General features: G+C 40.8%; 1 protein-coding gene across 1 annotated transcript in view; it reads right to left on the bottom strand.

The window, feature by feature from the left end:
- Nucleotides 1-19,473, bottom strand: part of NBAS (NBAS subunit of NRZ tethering complex) — a 975,710-nt gene that overhangs the window by 472,647 nt on the left and 483,590 nt on the right. The gene's annotated exons all lie outside the window — the stretch shown is intronic.

Raw genomic sequence — 19,473 nt, forward strand, 5'->3', positions numbered from 1 at the left:
CGCTTATTGCGGTCGGAATAAGGTCCCCATGTACTACTTAATACAAAACATTACCACTCACCTGCAACAGAAGAAGCCCTCAATCCCAATGTCGGGCCAGGCACTGGTTGCACAAAATCCATCAGAGATTATGGGGAGGGGGTGATAAATTCAGAGGACTAGAACAAACCCCAATAAAACCTGCTGATACTAGGATTTTTGAATTCAGCTGCCTTCCATGAGCCTGGCTTCTGTTTACTTCCAGAAGTGCTGCAATACTTGACACTAAGAATACCATTATATTACATTGTGACTGTTCACACCAAGGTGTAGTATCACTATGTTTTTGCCTAGTCACTAGCTTTCCATTGGCAACAAAAAAAACGGCAAAAAACAAAAAACTACTGTACAATGCTTAAAAAAAACAAACAAACACAAACAAAAAAAAAAAACCTCACTGCTGGAAAAGTAAAACAACGCACCAGCATGGCTCAGGGGCAAAAAATAAATAAAAATAATAAACAGCAGTGACATCAACATATGATACGCTGTGGCTTAGCTCCTCCCACAGAGCAAGAAAAATAAAACTATCATGCAACCTGACTAAAATAGATAAAAAAAAAAAAAAAAGTATGTATAATTATTACATGGTGATCATATACAGATAAATTATTTTGTGTTATTATACACAGCTAATATACAACGCTGTGAAAAAGTATTTGCCCCCTTCTGTTTTTTTTTTTTTTTGCATATTTGTCACACTTAAATGTTTGACTCGGATCAACAAACAAATTTTATTATTACACAAAGATAACCCAAGTAAATACAAAATGCAGTTTTTAAATGATGGTTTTATGTATTAAAGTGGATGTAAACCCATTTTCTTTTCCTACGTCACAATGTACAGCATACAATTTCCTATCGTCTGTGCCCAGTCTTGCCACACAGAGTTAATCCAGCTCTGAGCAATCCTCTTTTATTGTTCAGTGAAATAAAACAGACTTACAGAGAAAATCCTTAGTTTGTCTTGCCCCCTTGCTGTGAGTGATAGGTTATTTACATATCTCATGCACTAGCCTCGAGACAGGCATTATTTTTTAATTCCCACCCCCACTCCTTTTCTGAAGTCATGTGGTTACTTTTCTGAATTTTGACTGGATGTTAGTGATTATAGCAGAATTTAGTGCAAGGAATACACAGGAAAAATTGCATGTTGACAAGGGGAGTGTAGAGGAGGGCGGGGAATCTACTGACATCATGACTCCACCCACAGAGCTCCAGACAACAGATCCACCCACAGAATCTGCAGTTTTTCAGTTCTTATAACAGACAGAGGGGAGACATTTGACAGGTAAGGATACATGCAGGAGGCATGTATATCCTTATAGATCAGCACTATGGCTGTAGTTTAGAAAAGATGAGAGTGGCTTTACATCCACTTTAAGGCAAAAATAAAGCTGCCCAAACCTGTCTGGCTTTATGTGAAAAAGCGAATAACTGGTTGTGTCACCCTTGGCAGCAACAACTGCAATCAAGCATTTTCAATAACTGTCAATGAGTCTTTCACATTGCTGTGGATCAATTTTGGCCCAATCTTCTTTGTAGAATTGTTTTAATTCAGCCACATTGGAGGGTTTTAGAGCATGATCATGATATAGCATCTCAATTCGATTAAAGTCTGGGCTTTGACTAGGCCACACCAAAACCTACATTTTGCTTTGCTTGAACTATTTGGAGGTGGATTTTCTGTTGTGTTTCAGATCATTGTGCTGTTGCATAACCCAATTGCACTTGAGCTTGCGGTCGCAAACTGATGGCCGGACATTCTCCTTTAGAATTTTCTGGTAGAGCTCAGAATTCATGGTTCCATCAATTATGGTAAGTCATCCAGGTCCTGAAGTTGCAAAGCAGCTCCAGACCATCACGCTACCACCACCATGTCTGACTGTTGGTATGATGTTATTGTAAATGTTTTGTCTCATCAGTCCACAGAATATTTGCCTAAGTCTTGGGGATAATCAAGATTTTATTTGGTGAATGTAAGATGAGCCTTTGTGTTCTTTTTGGACAGCAGTGGCTTTGGCCTTAGAACTTTCCTATGGATGCCATTTTTGCCCAGTCTCTTTCTTATTGAACACTGATCGTACCTGAGGCAAGTGAGGTCTGCAGTTCTTTAGATGTTGTTCTGGGTTCTTTTATGACCTCCTGGATGAGTTGTTGTCATGCTCAGAGTAATTTTTGTAGGCCGACAATTCCTGGGAAGGTTCATACTGAAAGATTTTGGATTGCTAAATCCAAAAATGAAAGGTGGGACTTTAAATGAGACTGTGGCCATCCAGCACACAAGCCTCCATCCCTGGCAATATGCAAAAAATATGCAAAAAAAGGGGGACTAACGTTTTGTTTCATTTAAAGTCCCAACCTTCCCTTAGTCCCCTCCTGGGAAGGTTCACCACTGTACCAAGTTATCTCCATTTGTGGATAATGGCTCTCCCCCTGGTTCACTGGAGTTTAAAAGCCTTAGAAATGGCTTTGAAACCCTCCCTAGACCGATACATGTACATTACTTTTTTTTCTAATCTGTTCTTGATTATTTTTTGGATTGTGGCATGATGTGTGGCTTTTTGTGATCTGTTAGGGCTCTTTCACACGGAGCGGACCGTTTCTGGGTCCGCTCCGTGTGTCTCCATCGGCTCATCGGGGATCTCCGCTGAGCTGTCGGCGGATAGGGCGGTCCCCGCACACAGTGCAGAGACCGCCCTGTCTCAGCTCCGCTCTGCCCTATGGGGAACCAGATGCAGACGGACCGTCTGTCCGTCTGCATCCGTTCCGTTCCGCCAGACGGAAGAAAAATAGTGTTTTCTTCCGTCCGAAAACCGGATCCCGACGGACGCGAACGTTAGCGGATGCTCCATCCGCTAACGGACGCGATCCCATAGGGATGTATTACAAGTCAGTTAACGGACTTGTAATAACGGACAGGCGGAGCGGACGTCTGAAAGGGGCCTTAGTGTGCTTCACTTATAGTTATGTGATTTATTGATTCAACGGGTCTGGCAGTAATCAGGCCTGGGTGTGGCAAGTGAAATTTAACTAAGCTTTCCAAAAATTTCATTCACAATTCAGCATGGGAGCGGGCAATTACTTTTTCACATAGGGCCAGGTAGGTTTGAACAGCTTTTTTGTTTTTTCCCTTAATAAATTAAATATACATTTAAAAACTATCATTGTGTAATATTAAAATTTGTTTGATGATCTGAATCACTTAAGTGTGAGAAATATGCAAAAAATAAAATAAAAAAAACAATCAGGAAGGGTGCAAATACTTTTTTACAGCACTATATTTAAAAGTAGGTTAGATCACTCTCATTATGTATTGCTATTCTGTATATCTGGCAGATAGTATGGAACATAGATAGTTTAGTGCAGGGGTGTCCACCATTCCACAGCATCAGAGTGCAAGGAGACAGCACTGGCAGCAGAGGAAGAGGGCGGCCACGGAGGGAGCAGGAGTCACATAAGCCAATGCTACCTCTATAGTGCTAGCACTTTCTCCAAGGTGGAAAGATACCAAGTGCACATTACCTAGGTCCTTTCTAGGAACCTGGAGAGCAATGCCAGCGGAAGCTGGAAGAGGAAAGTTAAGTGTATTAGGCAGGCTATAGATGGCGCAAACCCATGGTTGCAGAAAATACATTTGCACAATTCCCTCATCAACACAGACAGTGCTGACAGTGGAATCCTTCCTGCCGAGACATTGTGTTTTCCCTCCGGTCATCTATCCTGCAGGAAAGCTGCAGGTGCACCGCACTGTGGGTAAACTGCAGCACATCAACGTGAAAGAAATCTTATAGGGGGCTCAGGACAGTAAGAGTTTGTTTACATTTGCGATAAAACCCCATAGTTAATTGTGGCCTGTGACCGGTTACCAAATCACTTAAGTGGCTCTTGCTCTTCAAAAAGTTGAGCACCCCTGGTTGAGCATAAAGACACAGTTTGCAAGGATGCCTTGGCATGACACTGTAGCTTTACATGTTTGCAAATGTATACAGCAAACAAACTTTGCTTTTATAATCTATTGAATGGCTAATCTACCCATAGGTAAGAGGATTGGGACACCCATAGGTAAAATGATTGGGACTCTACTCTATGTCCCTTCCTTGGATTATATATCTACTAAATTACCATTTAGCACATTTTATTTTATTATATTTACAGATATACTCAGTCCATACTTGCTCTTGCCCTTCCTTATTTCTCTCTCCCTTCCCCCTTTGTTCCCTTCTCCACTGTTGCTTCCCTTCTTCCTACAAGTAATAGGGCTAGAGACTATGGCTTAACTTTATAGTCCCAAGGCTACCTTGCTACATTATTTTTACACACGTCCTTTCCTTTTCCCTTCACGTTTTCCTTCTCCTCCCCTTTTATATACAATTACTAGGGATGGAGACATTGGCCTTTCAATAGCCACTGCCTCATTTAAAGTCCTAAAGATTTCCTTTTCCTTTTAATGCTGTTTAGGGATGGAAACACATACACCCTTGTATTTATGTATAGTGTTATCTGTGACATTCATCACTTGCCTTTTAGGCTTTTACCATCCCTTTGGGATAGCCCACCCCAGTGCGTTCCGTAGGGGTCTCTGTGGCTCATCCATTTTTCCCTGGGAGCTGCAACGCACACTGGGTCCTTCCCCCTTCTCCCCTGACCTGTTGCGACATGGGGGTATGGGCGGGTACTCCCTGCACGTCGATGCCATGCCCACACGCGACATCATCATTGGCGCCACATACTAGCGTGTTGTGCAGATCATCAGCATGCATCACGAGGGAGGGTTAGGCGTCTATTTGAGAGCGGTATCCGCTTTGATGTGAGCGCCTTCCTTCCTAAGCACGCAGAGTGACGTTGGTGTGGGTCTGCGGTGCACCTACTGCCTTTCACAAACACATCTTTATGGACTACCTGCCATGCCTATTTATTGGGCTCTTGGTATATTTTCTACACTTTACTGGACCTTGCTGTTCACTCACTGTTTCAGGTAACTTCAGGCTATCTGTTGCTTACTTCGTCCTGTCCTTAGTCACCTACCCTGGTGTCATCCTTCACTTTATATCACTTTACATTGGTATTATTTTCATACACTACCATCTTCTTGGTTATGTTTGTACTTGTTGCTCACTCACTGCCCTAGGTAAATATAGGTTATTTGTTTTGTTACTTGGCCCTCCCCCAGTCACTCACCCTGGTGTCATTTTCACTTTTGTCACCACACATTGGTGTTCTCTTTATGGAATACCGTTCCTTTGGATATGATCACTGTTGCCTCTTACTTTATAGCTGTTGCTTGGCACTCTATTGATACCCTGTTATTATTTAATATGTCCACAGGAACCTTATGGGTTGCCACATAATATACACCCCAACTATGATTGCCGATTGGGGGTTTCCTTTCTATCAAATGTCCAGCTACCAGCGTCCTTTGCCATGTTGCTGCCGCTGTACCACCACCTCAGCTCCCCCCGGGGATCATGCTTTCCACAGTGCTCCTAGATGCCAACATTATTGGTTATAATCTATCTAATTGCTAATCTACCCATAGGTAAGAGGATTGGGACTATACTCTATGTCCCTTCCTTGGATTATATATGTACTAAATTACCATTTAGCGCATTTTATTTTATTATATTTACAGATATACCCAAGCCATACTTGCTCCTGATGAGTTTATCCACGAAACATGTCAAGCTTTATATTGATATTCTGTCACAGTAACTATATCACACCATATGTGGTTTACCTCTGAGACTAATGAATCAATGCATTTTTATCCTGACAACCAATATCATGTTTATCATGTTTTTAGACAATTATGTCTTTATGTATTTCTATTTTGTAGTATATACAATAATTTGGATACAGCGATGCATATTATGTTATACCATATGTACATTTACGATTCATGTTATTTATCATATGATTTACCAATCATGCCTATTATTATTTGTACAGTATCTATTATTATAAATGTTCATTGCTCGGTATGCTCTGGTGTATTCAATAAATGTTATTTTAATTCACTAAATTGATTCATTATATTCCGGTGGTGTGTTTCATTTTAAAGTCCCAGAATTCCTGATTCCCCGCCCTTCCTTGTTTCTCCCTCCCTTCCCCCTTTGTTCCCTTCCCCACTGCTGCTTCCCTTCTTCCTACATGTAATAGGGCTAGAGACTATGGCTTAACTTACTAACCGCTGTCTCATTTATAGTCCCAAGGCTACTTTGCTACATTATTTTTACACACGTCCTTTGCTTTTCCCTTCACGTTTTCCTTCTCCTCCCCTTTTATATACAAACTTTGCTTTTAACCTAGATTTTTAAAAAAGTTTAAAATATTTTGTGAGGACTAGCTGGAGGGTATGCTGAGGAATATTTGTATTGTTCTGTTGATCCTCACTCTCAGTCTGCATTGTTCTACAGCGAATTACATAAAGTAAGCATAATGACAGAGCTAATACAAGCTATATTTAAAAATATACCAAGGGAAGATTCCCATCTATGCATTGCAGTAACACACAGGTCATTTTGAATGGCATACAAATACAAAAAGAGCACATCATTACAGACATATAATGTATGTGTTATATGTCATTGGAAAAAAGCACAAGTGTGTAACGTTTACTGTGGTGTGATGACAAACCTTTCAAAATGAATAGACTGCCTTAATGCAATACATATCAACAAACATGTGATAATGTTTTTTAACAGCGTGAATCTGGTTAATATTCTGGTATTAATATAGAACTGGATTTTTTTTTTAAATATGCCTAAAGGTTGGCTTTAAAAAAAAAAAAAATAGCTATAATCAGCTATGAAAACATTTTGTTCAGAATGGTGTTCTTTACCAATTCTCAGGAACACTGTAATGACTGCAAAACTATTATGCATTAAATGTGCAAAGCATTTTGTTAGCATGTGCTACACTGTATCTGAACAGAAGAGAGAATGCTATTCAACTGTGTGAACAAAAGGAAAACAGGTGTTATCTGCTTTAATCGTCTATTCACCACCAACCTCACCCACTCCATGCACATAAAGCAAGAAGTAAACCTCATTAACAACGGTGTGAGAAATATACGTATTCGCACTGCCAAGGCAATTACGTGTCAGGGAACAGCATGAGATTCATAGAACACATATGCATGAAAAGAAAAGAAATATGCATGGCCAATAAACCATGCATTATACATTTGCTTTAGCAAGTATACTCGTGACAATATTGCCATATACATTAGCACATAGGAAGCGTATTAAACACAAACATACATTATACTGTAAAAAAATAATGACCGCTCAAATGCATGTGCCTGCCCAGCCTAAAGCTGCCCAAAGACTCCAGAGGGGGCACTTAACAGCACCAGAATGATCAGACCACTCTCAGGGCAAGGTTTTGTATAGGTGCTACATGACACACTATACAGTGCCTTGAAAAAGTATGCATACCCCTTGAAATTATCCACATTTTGTCATGTTACGACCAAAAACGTAAACATATTATATTGGGATTTTATGTGATAGACCAACACAAAGTGGCACATAATGGTAAAGTAGAAGGAAAATTATAAATGTGTTCCCAAATGTTTACAAATAAATATCTGAAAAGTGTGGTGTGCATTTGTATTTGGTCCCCATTACTCTGATACCCCTAACTAAAATCTAGTGGAACCAATTGCCTTCGGAAGTCACCTAATTGGTAAATAGACTCTACATGTGTGTAATTTAATCTCAGTATGAATACAGCTGTTCTGTAAAGCCCCCAGAGTTTTGATAGAGAACCTTAGTGAACAAACAGCATCATGAAGGCAGACAGGTCAGGGATACAGTTGTGGAGAAGTTTAATGCAGGGCTAGGTTATAAAAAAAATCCCAAGCTTTGAACATCTCATGAAACACTCTTCAATCCATCATCCGAAAATGGAAAGATTATGGCACAACTGTAAACCTACCAAGACATGGCTGTCCACCTAAACTGACAGGCCGGGGAGCATTAATCAGAAAAGCAGCCAAGTGGCCCATGGTGGAGGAGCTGCAGAGATCCACAGCTCAGGTGGGAGAATCTGTCCACAGGACAACTATTAGTTGTGCACCCCATAAATCTGGCCTTTATGGAAGAGTGGCAAGAAAGACAGACATTGTTGAAAAAAGATAATGTTTGTGGTTTGCGAGAAGCCATGTGGGGGACACAACAAACATGTGGAAAAAGGTGCTCTGGTCAGATGAGACCAAAATTGAACTTTTTGGCCTAAATGCCAAACAATATGGCCCGGATTCACATACAGCGGCGCATATTTATGCCACCGTATCGTATCTTCTTTACGCCGACGCAGCGCAGAGAGGCAAGCACTGGATTCACAAAGCACTTGCCACCAAATATGCGCTGGGTTTCTTAGGTGTAAGTCGTTGTAAGTGGAAGTGGGCGTGAGCCATGCAAATGAGGCGTGACCCCATGCAAATGATGGGCCGAGCGCCATAAAGATACGAATAACGAACGGCGCATGCGCCGTCCCGTGGGCACATCCAGTGTGCATGCTCAGAATCACGTCGAAACTACTCCCTAATATACGCCGGATCACTGCCTATGACATGAACTCAACCTACGCCTAGTCATATTCATGTACAACGTAAATGACAAAAAAAAAACAACGGCTTGTGTTCCCGTGCATGGGTTGCACCTCATATATGGGGAATAACCTTACGCTGGACGTACGACTTGCGCAAACCGCGTAGATTATGCGCCGGGTGCAAGTAGGTTTGTGAATCGACGCATCTCCCTCATTTGCATATTTGAATAGGAAATCAATGGGAGCGCCACATGCGTCCAGCGTAAATATGCACCCACGATACGCTGGCGTAGGCAAGTTACGTCAGTCGGATGAAGCCTATTTTTAGGCGTATCTTAGTTTGTGGGCACGGCGCATAGATACAACGGTGCATGTTTGCACTTACGCTCGAGATACGTCGGCGCAAGTGCTTTGTGAATCCAGGCCTATGTGTGGCGGAAAACTAACACACCACTCTCACTGTGAAACATGGTGGTGGCAGCATCATGTTGTGGGGATGATTTTCTTCAGCAGGGACAGAGTTGATAGGGAGATGTATGGAGCCAAATACAGGGTGATCTTAAAAGAAAACCTGAGTCTATAAAAAAGACTTGAGACTGGAGCAAGGTTCACCTTCTAGAAGGACAAAGACCCTAAACATAAAGCCAGAGCTACAATGGAATGGTTTGGATCAAAGCATGTTCATGTGTTAGAGCGGCCAAAAATTCAAACCTAAATCCAATCCAGTGAGAATCTGTGGCAAGACTTGAAAAATTGCTGTTTACAGACGTTCTCCATCCAATCTGAAAGAGCTTGAGCTATTTGCAAGGAATAGGCAACCACGTCACTCTCTACATGTGCAAAGCTGGTAAAGACATATTCAAAAAGACTTGCAGCTGTGGTTCTACAAAGTATTAACTCAGGGGGACTTTTCACATGTTTATTTGTAAAACATGTTGAAAGCCATTTATCATTTTTCTTTTGCTTGACAATTATGTGCCACTTTGTGTTTGTCTATCACATAAAATCCCAATAAATAACATTTACATTTGTGGTTGCAACATGACAAAATATGGAACATTTCAAGGGGTATAAATACCTTTTCAGGGCACTGTACATTGGGTTTGGCTAGGGATTGGTTACCGGGGAAAGAACAGTAGCAGTTATGCCAAGTTTCCCAACCTATTTGATAAATGTGTTTACTCTTATTAAAAAATGGTTGGCTGGTAAACTTGAGGGTTGTCTCAACTGTCCCTCATTTGGAAACAAATCACTCTGCCCGTGTCCAGACGTGTCCTCTTGCTTAAGCCAGTACATGTCCGGGCCCATCTGAGTTTTGCTAGAGAGCATTTGGATGATCCAGAAGAGGATTGGGAGAATGAAACCAAAGTAGAACGGTTTGGTAGAAACACAACTCGTGTTTGGAGGAGAAAGAATGCTGAGTTGCAACCAAAGAACACCATACCTACTGTCAAGCATGGGGGTGGCAACATCATGTTTTGGGGCTGTTTCTCTGCAAAGGGACCAGAACGACTGATCCGTGTACATGAAAGAATGAATAGGGCCATGTATCGTGAGATTTTGAGTGCAAACCCCCTCCCATCAGCAAGGGCATTGAAGATGAATTGTGGCTGGGTCTTTCAGCATGACAATGATCCCTAACACACCGCCCGGGCAACGAAGGAGTGGCTTCGTAAGAAGCATTTCAAGGTCCTGGAGTGGCCTAGCCAGTCTCCAGATCTCAACCCCATAAAAAACCTTTGGAGGTAGTTGAAAGTCTGTGTTGCCCAGTGACAGCCCCAAAACATCACTGTTCAAGAGGAGATCTGCATGGAGGAATGGGCCAACATACCAGCAACAGTGTGTGACAACCTTGTGAAGACTTACAGAAAACGTTTGACCTCTGTCATTGCCAACAAAGGATATATAACAAAGTATTGAGATGAACTTTTGATATTGACCAAATACTTATTTTCCACCATAATTTACAAATAAATTATTTCCAAATCAGACAATGTGATTGTCTGGATTTGTTTCCACATTTCGTCTCTCATAGTTGAGGTATACCTATGATGACAATTTCAGGCCCCTCTCATCGTTTTAAGTGGGACAACTTGCACAATTGGTTGCTGACTAAATACTTTTTTTGCCCCATTGTATATGGCTTTTTGGTATGACCTCTATAAAAAAAAATTACTACCAATACATGTTATACAATGGGATGAGTGAAAGTAAAAAAAATAAATAAAAAATAAGCAGATTCCACTATACACAAATGCAAGGTGGGTGGAGGCATTCTCCCCACTATGTCTCGGTATTCTAACAGTGAGACTCTGCCACTGTCAGAATACACTGATCAGCAGCTGCAACCAATTGGCTGATTGACATACATTTTCCAATAGTTTAAATAAACTTCTGTCGAATAGGAGCTGTAATAGATGGATGGAATAGATTTGGATGGTTACTGGACAAATTTTGACCCATCTGGGCAGCTTAAGCCTTTGATCTAACCTCTAACATTATTGCATTTGATGTTTACAAATCCAGCATAAAGGAAAAGTAGTGGTAAAAAAAATCTGGGTTTAAGCAGTCGTTGCTGGTGTATACATTCTTGATAGTCTGAGTAGCCGGGGGCTTGACAAAGGTGTATTCCGTTTCAACATACTTTATATTAAAAGATGGATGTACCTCATTCTAAGCTCATAAGGTTGGAAAAAGTATGGGTGCCATAAGGTTTAGATTATCCAATCCTTAAATGTACAGCCCAGATCAATATAAGTACTTAGTACTTCAAAATTGTGAATAGCCTGATACTTTAGCTGGGGTGTCAGACATACTTGGTGCCTGTTAACTGCCCGACCTCACATAATGCTCAGAAGATGTAGCAATTGCTGGACTTTAGGTGTCAATTGATGTTGTCTGATGACTCTCTGATGATCTTGGCTCCCATAATTCTCACAGGTTTCTTTAAAGTAATTTAAGCCAGTGTTTCTTTATTTCATTTAAAGCACCCTTTTAAATTCTGCACAATCTCAAGGCACCCAATTCTAAAATGTAAGATACTTAACTAATAGTGCCATGCAACGTTAGAGGTAATTTATCCTTCCAAAGCAAATACACCCTTGCACACTGTTACTGACTGGAATTCCAATGTTTTTCTACTTCCTCAGTTTCCTTCCCTCACTCAGCTAATGTGACCCCAGTGCTGACAGAAATGGACATGGAAGGGGGCAAAAACACTGTACATCCACCCAAGGTCCTCCATATCAACAGATGACGTCACTGGTCGTTAGGATGCTAGCAACTAGACAGTTGTAATGGTGCACAATATGGCTTTGTGCAACTAAAAGGCGGGCATGATTCACTCATTGACTTGGCCAATTTTAGTCATTTTGCCAAGACACCTCTGAAGAAACTTGAAGGCACCCTGTTTGAAAAAGGCTGCTCTAAGCTACACCTCAGCCAAGATCACACATTGAGTTGCTGGCATTTAGTCACATGACATCTTGGGACCCCACCATTTACAGTAAAACTAAGCTTTGTAGTGTGTCCTTTTTCATTGCGGTGATCTATCTACATGGATGTTCTGGGACCTGGGTAGTCTCTTCCTCACTGTAAACATGCATGTCAAGGTAAATTAAGTCAACACTAACATTTTAACCAAGTTACAAGGTTTCTTTTTACAGCAAGATCACTGATTGGTTTTATCTGTTGGCTGAAACTGCTTCCATTTATTTTGACATTTGAGCTTTACATATTGGCTATCAGAGTATAAAAGTTAAGTTAAGCTTACATTTCAATATACTGTATTTCACGGGCAGTGCTAATAATAATAATAATAATAATAATAATAATAGTGGTTAATATTATTAAAATAATTATTATTATTGCCTCCTTTCTTGTTGCTGTTGTCCATTTCCTGTGATAGCAGAACTCTGACCATCCTGTGCATGGCACTGTAGAGAATACTATTCCAGGGATGTCCACATTAGGACAGTTTGTAGATACGTTCCTTATCCTAAGCTTATTTTTTTTTTGCAGGTAACAAAGTGTCAGGATGGAGTCACTTCATTAAAGCCCTTTGCCACATTAATATGCCTCGGCATTCAGTCAGCTGCTGGGATAAGGAAGACAGTTTAGCTGCAGGCAGTACTGGGAAGGAAAACAGAGAAGAACACTTGGACAAGTTGCATTATACTTGCTGTATTAAAGCCTTAGTTCTACATGACACATTAGCAGAACTGTACATATTTATCTGCTGCCTTTGTCTGCCACCGCCTGCGGGATTCTGTTACCTGCTCTGACCCGGTATCACTATGGAAGCTGAAAACTAACACGATCGGTATTGCTACACTTCATCAACTGCCAGAGAGATGAAGGAAAATTTGAACAGAATAATAGAAGCAGAGGCAGCCCTTGTTTTCTTGAAGAATGCATTTTCTGTAGCGCTACTTGAGACCAGGCACAGCTCTGATCATATTTTTATTTCCTTAAACAAGGAAAATTGCTTCTCTTTAGCCCTATAAATGAAAGCAGAACTACTGCTACATAAAATAGGAAATCTGACCAGAAACTTTTACGGATGCTGGGAAAGTAACTGCCTGAGCAATCATCAGTTACACAATACAAAACTGATACAGTAAAGAACAACTCCAGGCAACAAGAACAGTCAGCAGGTAAATAATCGATCATTACATCGGTCTGCTCTAATTACAGTCACTATGCTGCTACAGGGTCTTATCCATGTACCTTCTCAGAGAATAGCAGTGCTGGGGAGGGTGGAGTGAGTTATACTTTAGAATAAGTTGGAATGTTGTTCCCACATAACAAGCATTGCTGCATACATAGGGCCAGATACAGGTAGACTTACTACGGGCGTATCAGTAGATACGCCGTCGTAAGTCCGAATCCCCGCCGTCATATATTTAAGCATATTCGCAAGCCGAGATACGCTTAAATATTGCTAAGATACGACAGGCGTAAGTCTCCTACGCCGTCGTATCTTAACTGCAAATTTACACTGGCCGCTAGGGGCGTGTACGCTGATTTACGCCTAGAATATGTAAATCAGCTAGATACGCCTATTCACAAACGTACGCCCGGCCGTCGCAGTACACGCCGTTTATGTAAGGCTTTTTCCGGCGTAAAGTTACCCCTGCTATATGAGGCGTAGCCAATGTTAAATATGGATGTCGGGCCAGCATTGACTATTTGTGGGTTAATTTGGAGCATGCGCACTGGGATACGTTCACGGACGGCGCATGCGCCGCTCGTAAAAAGCATCATTTACGTGGGGACACGATGATTTTACATAAAACATGCTCACATTTTACACATTTGAATTAGGCGGGCTTACGCCGGCCAATTTACGCTACGCCGCCGCAACTTACGGAGCAAGTGCTTTGTGAATAATGCACTTGCCTGTCAAAGTTGCGGAGGCGTAGCGTAAACAGGATACACTACGCCCGCACACAAATACGCACTCCCTACCTGAATCTGGCCCATTGTCTTTAAATGGTTAAACTGAGAACTTCTACACATGGAGTTCAGTTCATTGATAAGTAGAAACATTGTATTTTTTTCTCACACTTGGCAGGCTGCCCAGAGACAAGTCGCTCCAAGGGAAACTTCAGGCAACTTGTAGGGTTGTCCCGATACCAATACCAGTATCGGTATCGATACCGAGTATTTGCGGGAGTACTTGTACTCCCGCAAATGCCCCTGATGCCTCATCCGATACTCATTCACACAAAGGACCGCCTGTCAGTTTTGACAGCGGACCTGAACGGCCGCTCCATGCAATCCTTCGGAGCGTCGGATGTCAGCAGAGACATGTCCGCTGACATCCGACCCTCTCCGATAAAAACAGACATATGGGGGCACGTCCCCATCCGTCCATGCGGATCAGATCTGATGAAAACGAACATGCTGTCCGTTTTCATCAGATCGCTCCATAGGAGACAGCGGTGCCCGACAAGCCCCTCCCCGCTCAGTGAGCAGAGAGGAGCTTGTCATCCGTCGGCTCAGCGGAGATCTGTGGACTGATCTCCCGCTGAGCTGGTGGGAGCAGGCGGACACCATGGGAACGGAGTCCGCCTCGTGTGAATGGGGCCTAAGAGTCTAAGTCCACTTTAAGTGTGTATATAGTACCTAATGAGAATCTGAGGAACATTGAACATAAGACTGGAATACAGGCCTGGTATCCACACAGCAGCAAGCAGAATCTAGAAAAATGGATGAGAATGCGAGAGACAAACTACCATGTATGTGTGTATACATTCATGTTAAGTGGGAGCAGGCCCGTGGCATGCCATTATATGGGAATAAAGAAAAAGGGAGCATCTGCGCAGGTTGCTTCAGAAATGTCAAGAATGACGCAATGGAGTGAAGCATGACCCACTCACACAACAACGGGCACTCTGCAGCAGGTGATGAGGGATTCGTTTGATATGGGTCATGACCACTGCTGATAATATAAAGACATTTCAAAACTCTAACAGCTTTGCTTCTAATGTATACACAGAATCACACTGTAAACAAAGCAAATAACCTAAAGGGTCATGTTGTGCAAACAGCATACAGTAAAGAACATGTATCAGGAAATGGGTGTATTTAACTCGTTTGTGACCAGGGATAAGTTAGGGTAAATCAACAGGTCTGCTTTAATCCTTCTATCTCCAGCAACATATCCTGTCCTTTGAATTCCTGCAATGATATTAAAACTAAACTCCAGAACACAAGTGAGCATGCTCCATGAGACCGGTTAGACATTTCAAAGCTTCACATTTTTCACTGTTTAGATGAAATATACATTATAAAACTGTGTGGCATCATTTGAACCCAGAGGAGGTATCATGGAGGTCGATACATACTACTTCAGTGACGTCACTAGTAGGACCATTGCATGATGAGAATTGTTAGTCAAAGTGTTACTTCATGGGAGGCAGGACAGACCAGGGGTCTCCTGACCAGTCAATCAAACAACACTGTTACAGTAGGTGGTTCAGACATGGAGTCCAAGACTCCAAGGTCTACTACAGTGACCACTGTGGATCTGATATGCATGTTTTGCTTTTTATGTTTAAGATATATTTTTGAAATCTGATTGTTTTTCCACTTGACCTCCGTAAAATGTACCCCCTTCGTGATCAGGACCTTTTTTGCTTCACGGCAGTGTGATACTTTGACAATTGTGCTGTACACAAATTAAATGCATTTCATTATTTCCCACAAATAGAGATTTATTTTGGTAGTATTTGATCACCTCTGTTTTTATTTTATTTTTAATCATTTGAGTTTTAAATTAAAAAGGGACAAACAGTTTTATTTTTATTTTATTTTTTTTTGGGGGGGGGGTTGTTTTTTACTTTCTGCTATAAAACATATGCAATACAAAACTACAAAAGAAAAAAAAAAGCATCTCTATTATTTTAGGCCAATTTGTATTCTGTGACATATTTTTGGTAAAAAAAATCCCAACAAGCGTATATTTATTGGGTTGCACAAAAGTTATAATTTTGGGGGCGCATGATAATGTGACAATAGTAGGCACATCCTCCTATTTACACTTTCAGAAACCTCAGTGTAATTGCTTATCTGAAGTGCAGAATCGGGTAAGAGTCTTCAAAGACATTTCATATACCCATTGCAATGTACTGTATACTGTTCTCCTAAAGATCTGATTCTGTATTGCAAACATAATTTGAGCAGGAAGTTGAGAGAGCTCAAAATGTTTCTGTCCCCACATACTACATTTTAATATTACATAGGGCATTGTATAGGTAAATTGGACACTGGCAGACTCCATGGAAAAATGTCTAGAAATGTAATTGAACATCCAGGTTTTCTCTGCTTGAAAACAATTTGATTTAAAGGGGGTGTAAGGTTTTTTGTTTTTTGTTTTCTAAATAGGTTCCTTTAAGCTAGTGCATTGTTAGTTTCCCTTAGCTTTTCCTTTGATTTCCCTTCTAAATGTTTTTTTTCTCTTTGTCTAAATTTCTCACTTCCTGTTCCTCTTCATTAAGCTTTCCCCCATAATCCGAGCCGTTCTGGCTGGGGGTTAGTCAGCGTGCTTGCCCCCTCCCTTTGGACTACAACCCTGCGGGGAGACGCTGTGTTCACCCAACCCAATGATTCCACTACACCCTGGGTGTGAGAAAAGCCGGTATATACATCCAATAAAGATGGAACTAGCCAGTTTAATTATTCCACATCACTGACTTGCTAAATAACAAAGCCAAGATAGGATAATAGGCCCCAATATTTCTGTCCTGAAAGGGCATACATAAGTCAATATATCCCCGTTGGGTGTATTGCTATCAGCATAGTCACCGCTAATTGCTGGCTTGTCAATCAGCAGCAGGCCATGTGTTCATTCATGGAAGCTGTAGTTCAGGCATGAGCTTGTCCTTTATAGGGATTTGTGGTTTCCTTTCAATAGCAAATATTACACCTGTTTTTAGTACTTGTTTTGTGCAAGCTTTTGGGAGCTGCAAAGTCACAAAGTAATGTGGTGGCAGGACAAAAAGCAGAAAATCACAATGGTGAGTCCATATGAAAACTGAACCTAAAGAGTTTTATACCCAATAAGTCCCATTTTTTTTTAATTTATTTTTTTTATAATAAAAAGCATGAATGCATTTTTATTAACTTGAACCTCAGCCACCCATCAGTCAAAACAATCTGGCATGGAGTGACTTGATGTGCTGATATTGCTAGTCTATTACATAGAACGGCTAGGGACTGTCACTAATACTTTTGACTGTATGTGTACAGTATATACTACATCATGGGAAACCCGATGAGGGATCATGTGGGACCAAGGTGAATTCATGTGTGACTTGGGGCTTGATCCAACAAGTATTCCCCCCTACTTGGCTGGTTACTCAATTGGGATATAGTCCATACCCTGTGATAAATCCCATACAAATCCCCTAGAAGGCATACTGGGGTTTGCCTGGAAACACTATAATAGCATATTAGGTATCAATGCTAGGCTGCACCCTACAACTAGATCAACATTATTAGTACATTGTTATAAATGTCTTCCTGAAATGTATCATTAGGCTGAGAGCCATGGTTTCATGTGACTGTCTAAGGTAGTAGAGGAGTTGTGGTGCCAATAGCTTACAATCAGACCCGTATGGGGCAAGTATTGCTCAGAACCCTGTGACCCCCTACCCAGCCCTCTCAGGCATAGATACTAGGAAATATTTGGAGGTAATTGTGGTATGTTTGCATGTGTGAGATGTGCCTTGTTGGGCTGAGTTTGAGTGACAATGTTGTCCACTCCTTTTAAACCCAATTTTTATTGGTGTTCGGAGGGGCAGGCTATTATTTGGTAATTTTTTGATAAAGTCAATACTATTCAAATGAATAACATTGTTGGTTCTCTGTATGCAACTTCTGTCTTGTGGGGTGGATATTCTGTTCCCCACGCCCCCCCCCCTCCTCTGTTTTTATGTATAGCCCATAGTTATGGAGGTACATCGTTCATTTGGATGGATCGGTTCAACTGTGATAGTGACTTTTAACGAGGTATGGGACCCATCTTTTATGTTTATATTCCCTGTAGTCCATTCAGTTATACCAACAGAGCCAATTTGTTTTTGGTATAGAGTTGGGAGGAGATAAAACCTTGCTCAGATTTGTTGCCTTATGCGTTTATGTGAAATCTCCATTAATAGCTGTAAAATATTGTAATTATGAATATATTTCAATTAGCTTTGCATCTGTGTAACAGAGCCACCAAGAAGGCTAGGTTAAGCAGACAAGACAGTGCCTAGGCTAGTGTATACAAACAATGGAGATCCAAACCTCATTGTTTTACACATTCTCATTTCAAAGAATCTCCTGCTGGGATATGCAATGAAGGGAGGCCAACCCACAATCAATACTTAACTTCCCAGGAAAATTCAATTACATCTCCTGCCCAGTATAGTCACAAGGATTTGCATTAAATGGGGCTGACTTATGCAAAGTATAGGAATTGGAGATGTAGCCAGTCTGTAACCAGTAATAGGGAAGCCCTCCGATCAAGAGACACACTATGCCAACCAATGAGGCATCCGCCTGCAATTATATACACGGACAAGAGGGGAGGGAAATCTTTCACTTTATGGGAAAGCAGCCATCAAAATGGAACCGAAGGGTAAATATGGGAAAGGTATATGTTTGTAGATTAATGTTTTAAGGAAAATAACTCTGTATTCCTTCATGTAATTCTATTTTATTTTAACCCAATATTTTCTCCCATGTTGTAGACTATAGATAGATGGCTGTGTATTAGACAGAATTATCAACTATGCTCCAATAAATGTTATTGTGTTAAAGTTTCCAACTCTTGGTCAAAAGAACTCTCATTTAACTCACATTGTATCTTTGAGATATTAAATCTTAAATATAATAAACGGGTAAACGATTATTATTATATTATAACAGACAGTGAGAAGAAATCTATCCAAATGAGGTGAATTCATATCTTATACAGCTGTCACAAGAACAACTCTCCGGGTAATCAATTAATTTACTGCAAATTTTTTTTTCTAAAACAACCTCAAAAATCATTATGTATACATATCTTACAAACATCCTTATAACACAATTAATATACATCCCTAATTTAATGGTAATTTCTTCTGTGTATGTATTTTTCATCTAAGTACCAATGGTTAAAAGGACAAGTAGAGGGGTATATTTCACCAACATGGGCATGGACACCAATTTAAAAAAAAAAAAGTTTGGAGGGTACCACACTGTGTAGCCAATTCATTAAAAACAAAATATGTTTGCTTCTACATATATTTTAGGGGAAAAACAACAACTCTTTTTGTACAGGAACATACACATCGTCTCAAACAGTCATGCAAAAAAATACATAAATTAATTCATTAGGAATAA

This window comes from Rana temporaria, chromosome 4 (genome assembly GCF_905171775.1).
Source record: "Rana temporaria chromosome 4, aRanTem1.1, whole genome shotgun sequence".
NCBI lineage: Eukaryota > Metazoa > Chordata > Amphibia > Anura > Ranidae > Rana > Rana temporaria.